Source organism: Triticum aestivum, chromosome 7D, assembly GCF_018294505.1.
Source record: "Triticum aestivum cultivar Chinese Spring chromosome 7D, IWGSC CS RefSeq v2.1, whole genome shotgun sequence".
NCBI lineage: Eukaryota > Viridiplantae > Streptophyta > Magnoliopsida > Poales > Poaceae > Triticum > Triticum aestivum.
Genome location: NC_057814.1, coordinates 640,036,301 through 640,042,329, shown reverse-complemented (window position 1 = coordinate 640,042,329; position 6,029 = coordinate 640,036,301). Strand labels below are relative to the sequence as shown.

At 47.0% G+C, this 6,029-nt stretch overlaps 1 pseudogene; it reads left to right on the top strand.

The window, feature by feature from the left end:
- Positions 1-3,338: 3,338 nt before the first annotated feature.
- LOC123169330 (uncharacterized) lies at positions 3,339-5,734 on the top strand (annotated as a pseudogene).
- The last annotated feature ends 295 nt before the right edge of the window (positions 5,735-6,029 follow it).

Here is a 6,029-nt window from a genome sequence, read left to right as displayed (position 1 = left end):
CGATCGGACCTCAGACGCTTGATCTTACTCTCTAGTTGATTTTCAACTTCAGCTTTATAGATTTTAAAGTAGTCTAATGCTTCATCTTTAGTTTGCAAAAAATAAACATAGCAAAATCTAGTCGCATCATCAATCAAAGTCATGAAATATCTCTTTCCACCTTTTGTCAACACACCATTCATCTCACAAAGATCAGAATGTATGAGTTCTAGAGGTGCCAAGTTTCTCTCCTCGGCAGCCTTATGAGGCTTTCGAGGTTGCTTAGATTGCACACAACTATGGCACTCAGAACCTTTGGCAACTGTGAAGTTCGGAATTAAACTCATGCTGGATAGCCGAGACATTAAACCAAAATTAATATGACATAAACGAGAGTGCCAAATACTTGCATCATCATTAACACTAGCACAAATTTGGTTTATTGACTTATTGCAAAAATCTGAAAGAGAAAAGCGGAACAAGCCTCCGCACTCATAGCCTTTTCCTATAAATTGTCCAAATCTTGACACGATTACTTTATTGGACTCTAAAACTACCTTAAATCCATCTCGACATAGAAGGGAGCCGCTAACTAGATTCTTGTTCATAGTAGGGACATGCTGCACGTTCCTTAGTTGCACGATCTTTCCCGAAGTAAACTTCAGATCCACCGTGCCAATGCCACGAACAAAAGCATGTGACCCATTCCCCATTAGGACGGAAGAATCCCTTGCGACCTGATAAGAAGTAAACAGGGAGATGTCAGCACACACATGAACGTTAGCACCCGAATCAATCCACCACGAAGATGATTGAAATACTGAAAGCACAATAGGTAAATTACCATACCCATCAGTATTGCTAGCGGTCACCATGTTGACAGTCTTGGAGCTTGTTTTCCCTCTGCGGTCTGCACGTTCAGGGCATTCCTTGGAAAAGTGTCCAGGCTTCCCACAGGCGTAGCACTCTAGCTCAGCCTTGTTGAACTTCTTCTTCTTGAAGGTAGTGGTCTTGGTAGGCTTGTTGAAAACAGGTTTGTTCTTCCCTTTGTTCTTGTTCTGTGGGTACCTCTGCACCATGTTAGCAGTAGGCTGAACCTCACCTCCTTTTTCAGTAGTATCTTTAGCCCGAGCTTTTTCTTCAAAATCAAGAGATGCAATCAGATTTTCAACTGATATCTCCTGTCTCTTATGCTTCAGAGTTGTGGCGAAATTCCTCCATGAAGGAGGCAACTTTGCAATCATGCACCCAGCCACGAATTTGTCGGGTAGAACACATTTAAGGAGTTCAAGTTCCTTCACAATGCACTGTATCTCATGAGCTTGTTCAACCACAGAACGGTTATTCACCATCTTGTAGTCATGAAAACTCTCCATGATGTACAGTTCACTGCCTGCATCTGTTGCACCGAATTTTGCATTCAGTGCATCCCACAGAATCTTTCCGTCATTTATGTGCATGTACACATCACACAGACGGTCAGCAAGAACACTCAGAATGCATCCCACAAACATAGTATTGGCTTCCTGGAATTTTCTCCGATCTTCGTCGGTCATTCCCTCTGGAGCACCAACACTAGCGTGGAAAACTTTCAGAGCAGTAAGCCAGAGCGTGGTCTTCACCTGCCACCTCTTAAAGTGCACGCCGGTAAACTTATCCGGCCTCAGTGCATCAGCGAATCCAGCCATAGTTAACTCAGGAAATTGCCTATAATTAGGTTTTTGGATTGTTGGAATATTAGGCAAGTTCATGATTAATTCCAGTAAATAATTCATGACTAGAAGAGATACTAGCATGCAATAATCTAGCAAACTAGAAGAACAGCAAGACATGCATAACAGCAGCAAACACGTAACAATAGCTGTAGAAACAGACATGAACAGAGGATGTTGGACGTACTGATCGTTAGCTATTATGGGTGCGACAGTGTTGATGACGATGTTGGCGACGATCTGCTGCTGACGGCGATGAATACGACGATGAGTAGCACCGCCCGACTTGGACGGAAGACGACCCGTGATGACGAATTTGAGCAGTCGCGCACAGCGCTTCCCAAAAACCTAATTCGTCCTCTCCCGGTGCAGGATCGCAAAGACGAACGGTTCCGGAGACCTGCTCTCCCACGCGCCGATGCACGCCGACGTTTGGGATGGAGTAGACTACGATGGCGGCGCAAGTTGTGAGATGAGGCAAAACCCTAGGTGTTTTTCGGTGTGTCTCTGGCCGCAGCCGGTAGCTGTATATATATATTAGGACCAGAGGCGGTATTGTGTCGCGACCACAATCCCAAACCGACTCGGTTTCTAATTCGTATACTTACCGGACAAGTAATCAAAAACTTGTCTGCCAAGACATAAAAATAAAACGGCAAAAGGCGAGGCGAGCGAGCGCGCGCGTGTGGTTTTCCCTTTCTCTTCTCACACACCACTTAGAGTGGTGGAGAGAACCCACTATATAAAGAGGTCGAACTCTTCTTCAACTTCCGGGGTGGGACTAAACTTAGCACCACCACTTGCCATTTTACACATGGGCTTTGAGATTTCGGAAATTGCTATGGGCCTAGCCCATTAATTCTAACAATAAGCTCGCCTGGATGACTCATCCGGAGGTGCTTCATTCCCTTTCTGGCTTTCTCGCTTCGAAAGTCACGAGGTGGTGGAGTTGAAGTTGGGAAGAGATGCACATCCTGGCCGGGTTCATATTCAAACCCGGTGCTTGCTTGAGAGTGTCTACGCCGGCAACCATTGCGCTTGGCTGTCAGCCATCATATCATAAACCGATGGACGAAGGACGCCCGTTCCACAACCTCCCGGCCATGGAGCCAAAAGTTTTGCAATGCTTCTACTTTAAGGAATCTGCAATGAGGTGTCATGGAGGTATGTCCGGTCCCAAGTGGCGAGTCGCCGGCGATGATAAGGTTTTATACGAGAAGAAGAAGCTAGGGACCCGGTTCTGTTTTCTATCTTGTTGTTGGGGTCCTCTATGAAAGAGTCACATACGAGTTTTTTTTATTTAGATTTAGTTTTGGGTCCTTTTGCAATTTGTTATGTACCACCGGTTCTTTTCGGGTCCTTTTACAATTTGTTATGTACCACCGGTTCTTTCTGGGTCCTTTTGTAATTTGTTATGTACCATCGGTTTTTTCTGGGTCTTTTTGCAATTTTTTATGTACCATCGGTTCTTTCTGGGTCCTTTTGCAATTTGTTATGTACCACCGGTTCTTTCTGGGTCCTTCAGTATGAATGAACGCAGCATCAGGGTCTCCCGTCTCCCTAAAAAAAACGCAACATCGGGGTCTTTTCCTGGAAGAAAAAAAAAAGGCTTCCGAGAGCTCACTCTCCCACTCAGCCGTCGCTCCCAGCAGAAGATTTATTCCCAATCCAAACCCTCGATCCCCTTCCTCCACCCCGGCCGCCATGGCCGCGCCGGCCTCCATCCCGGTTCCAGACGAGCTCCTGGAGGAGATCTTCATCTGCCTGCCCACTCTGAACGCGCTCGCCCTCGCCTCCGGCGCCTGCACGTCCTTCCGCCGCGTCATTATAGCCCGCGCCTTCCGCCGCCGCTTCCGCGCGCTGCACCGGCCTCCCCTCCTCGGCTTCATGGATGTGGCCGGATTCCACCCTTTCCAGGCGCCGCACCCCTCCGCCCCGCTCGCCGTGGCCCTGGCCCCCTACGCCGCTGATTTCTCCTTCGTCCCGCCCGTCGTTTCTTCTACCTCCTACCTCGTCCCGCGTGACGACCACGACGAGGAAGGCCCCCGCTGGCGCCCCCGCGACGTCCGCGACGGCCGCGTCCTCCTGGATTGGATCTCCCTCTACCCACGTTCCGTCCACGTGTGGACCTACCGCGAAGACTCTGCCCGCCGTGAGGTAAGCATCCTCATGGACTCCAGGGAGCTCGGTGACGACCAACTCTGTGACCGCCTCACATGGACCAAACGGGAGCGCTGCAAAGTAGGCATCCTCGTCGACTGCATGGAGCGCGGTCTCGGTGACTTTGACAACGATCGTCACCGGTGCAACGCCGCTGACTTTCACCTCGCCGTCTGTGACCCGTTGTCCAGCAGATACGTGCTGCTTCCAACCATACCCGAGGACCTCGCCGCCGGGCCTCAAGATAGCCTTTGGGCATTTGAGCCCGTGCTCGCTCCCGCCACCGGTGACGATGGAGAGGATGAGCCCGTCAAGGTGATATGCTTTGCAAGATACATGACAAAACTCGTCCTCTTTGTCTTTTCGTCCACAACTAGGCAATGGTCTATGGTCGAGTCTCCCAGCTTCCCTTTTTTGAAATGTCTAGATCTAGACATGTCCTGTTTTGACTGCGTGCGCGGCTGCTTCTACTGGACAGAACCTTACGACTGGGGTGACCATCTGATGGTGCTGGACACGCGCACCATGAGCTTCTCCACTGTCGATCTTCTCACCGGCTGCCATGAGGAGCTCAGGGATCTCCATGACCCGAGCTTTCGTCCTTGGCATCTCAATGCAGTTGTTGCGGGTAGACAAGGAGCCCTTGAGATGTTTTCTCTTGTCTGCCAACACGGGTCCTTTGCTCTCTACCATACCTCTCTGCAGAATAATTCCCAAGAATGGAAGCGGAGAAGATCATAAACCTGCCTGAGCAGTATCATGACTATTCCATTTCCACGGTGGGCGCAGCCGAGGGATTCTTGTTCTTCCAAGGCACACCAGAAGGTAATCCTATTGAGCATGTGGATTGTTACTCAATGGAGGTCAAGACTTATGAAATGACCATGGTCTGTTCCAAGCTGGTGGACTTCTCCAATCGCAAGCTTGCCCTTCCATACTTTATCTTCCCAACGGTGTTATTGGAACCAACTATTTGATCAACTGGTAAGCCTAACTATTTTATTTTGTGTTGTCATTGGGAGCATGTTTTGCTTGTTGTACTAGCACACTTATGTAGAAAAAACTAACTAGAGGTAGCTAATGCATCGATTGTCTCTGCACGCCTGTTTAACAATTATATTTGATTGAGAAGGTTAATGGAAAAATGTGATTACATACTAGTTTGAAAAGCTAATTTTATTGCTCCATATCTTAGGAGAGAAAATGGCTTTCATGCTGGCATATCCGTATAGTACATCTTTAGTCATACTTTGCACTTACACATCATCCATTCAATTGAACGGTGATGTTCAAAAAAAGGAATGTTGCATAACCAGTAAGTTGAGTTTGAAGGCCCCGAGTCTTCTATTTGTGAATACTCCTTATTTACCATGTTCTGTTTTCAAGAACATAGAGTTCACATGTCATGTTCTGCTATTTTTTAAAATATTGCTTCCAAACTGCAATACGATGGATCTGGGATTCTTGGGGAGCAGCAATAAGCAGATTGTGCACCTTTGTTCTTAAGCTCGATTGTACTCTGCAATTTAGGACATGCCTCCTTCCTAGGAAAATGGAATAGGAAAGATCCCCATTGCATCTTCTGTTATTGCTTCAAAATCCTAACTGAATATAAGGATCCCCTGAATATGTGTGTGCAGATCTGAGCTCCCTTGTGAGCTGCTTCTATGGTCTTGCTTGGGCCATAACATCTGTAGTTGGATGGAGGAGTTTCAAGATGGTGCTACAAATCTGCCAGCATGTAGTTTGATATGTCTGTATTAAGCGTATGCATGTATGTATGTACGCAGGATATGTCCGTATTATGTTGGCTTTTACCAAACACTAGCCTCTAAGAACTAAGAATCGTACGGATGTTTGTGTTGGAAGATTAGCTTGGCCAATTGTGCTGACTTTGGTTATATAATATATATTCTGTGTGTCCCTTGGTCTAGAAGTGAGAACTAAGCTTTTCTCTGCATGAATGGATGAGTCAGTTGATTTCTTTTATTAAGATGTTTCTGATTAGTTTATCTATAGTTGCTGCCAATTTCTTGCGCACCGAGCATGCATGTTTTTGTTGGTACTGTGTGCAAATAGATGGTTCCGTTCCATAGAACCTAATATATTCAGTTAGGAATTTGAAGCAACAACATCTAGAGGCTGGCTGTTGATGAAGCATGCAGATGGATATCATAC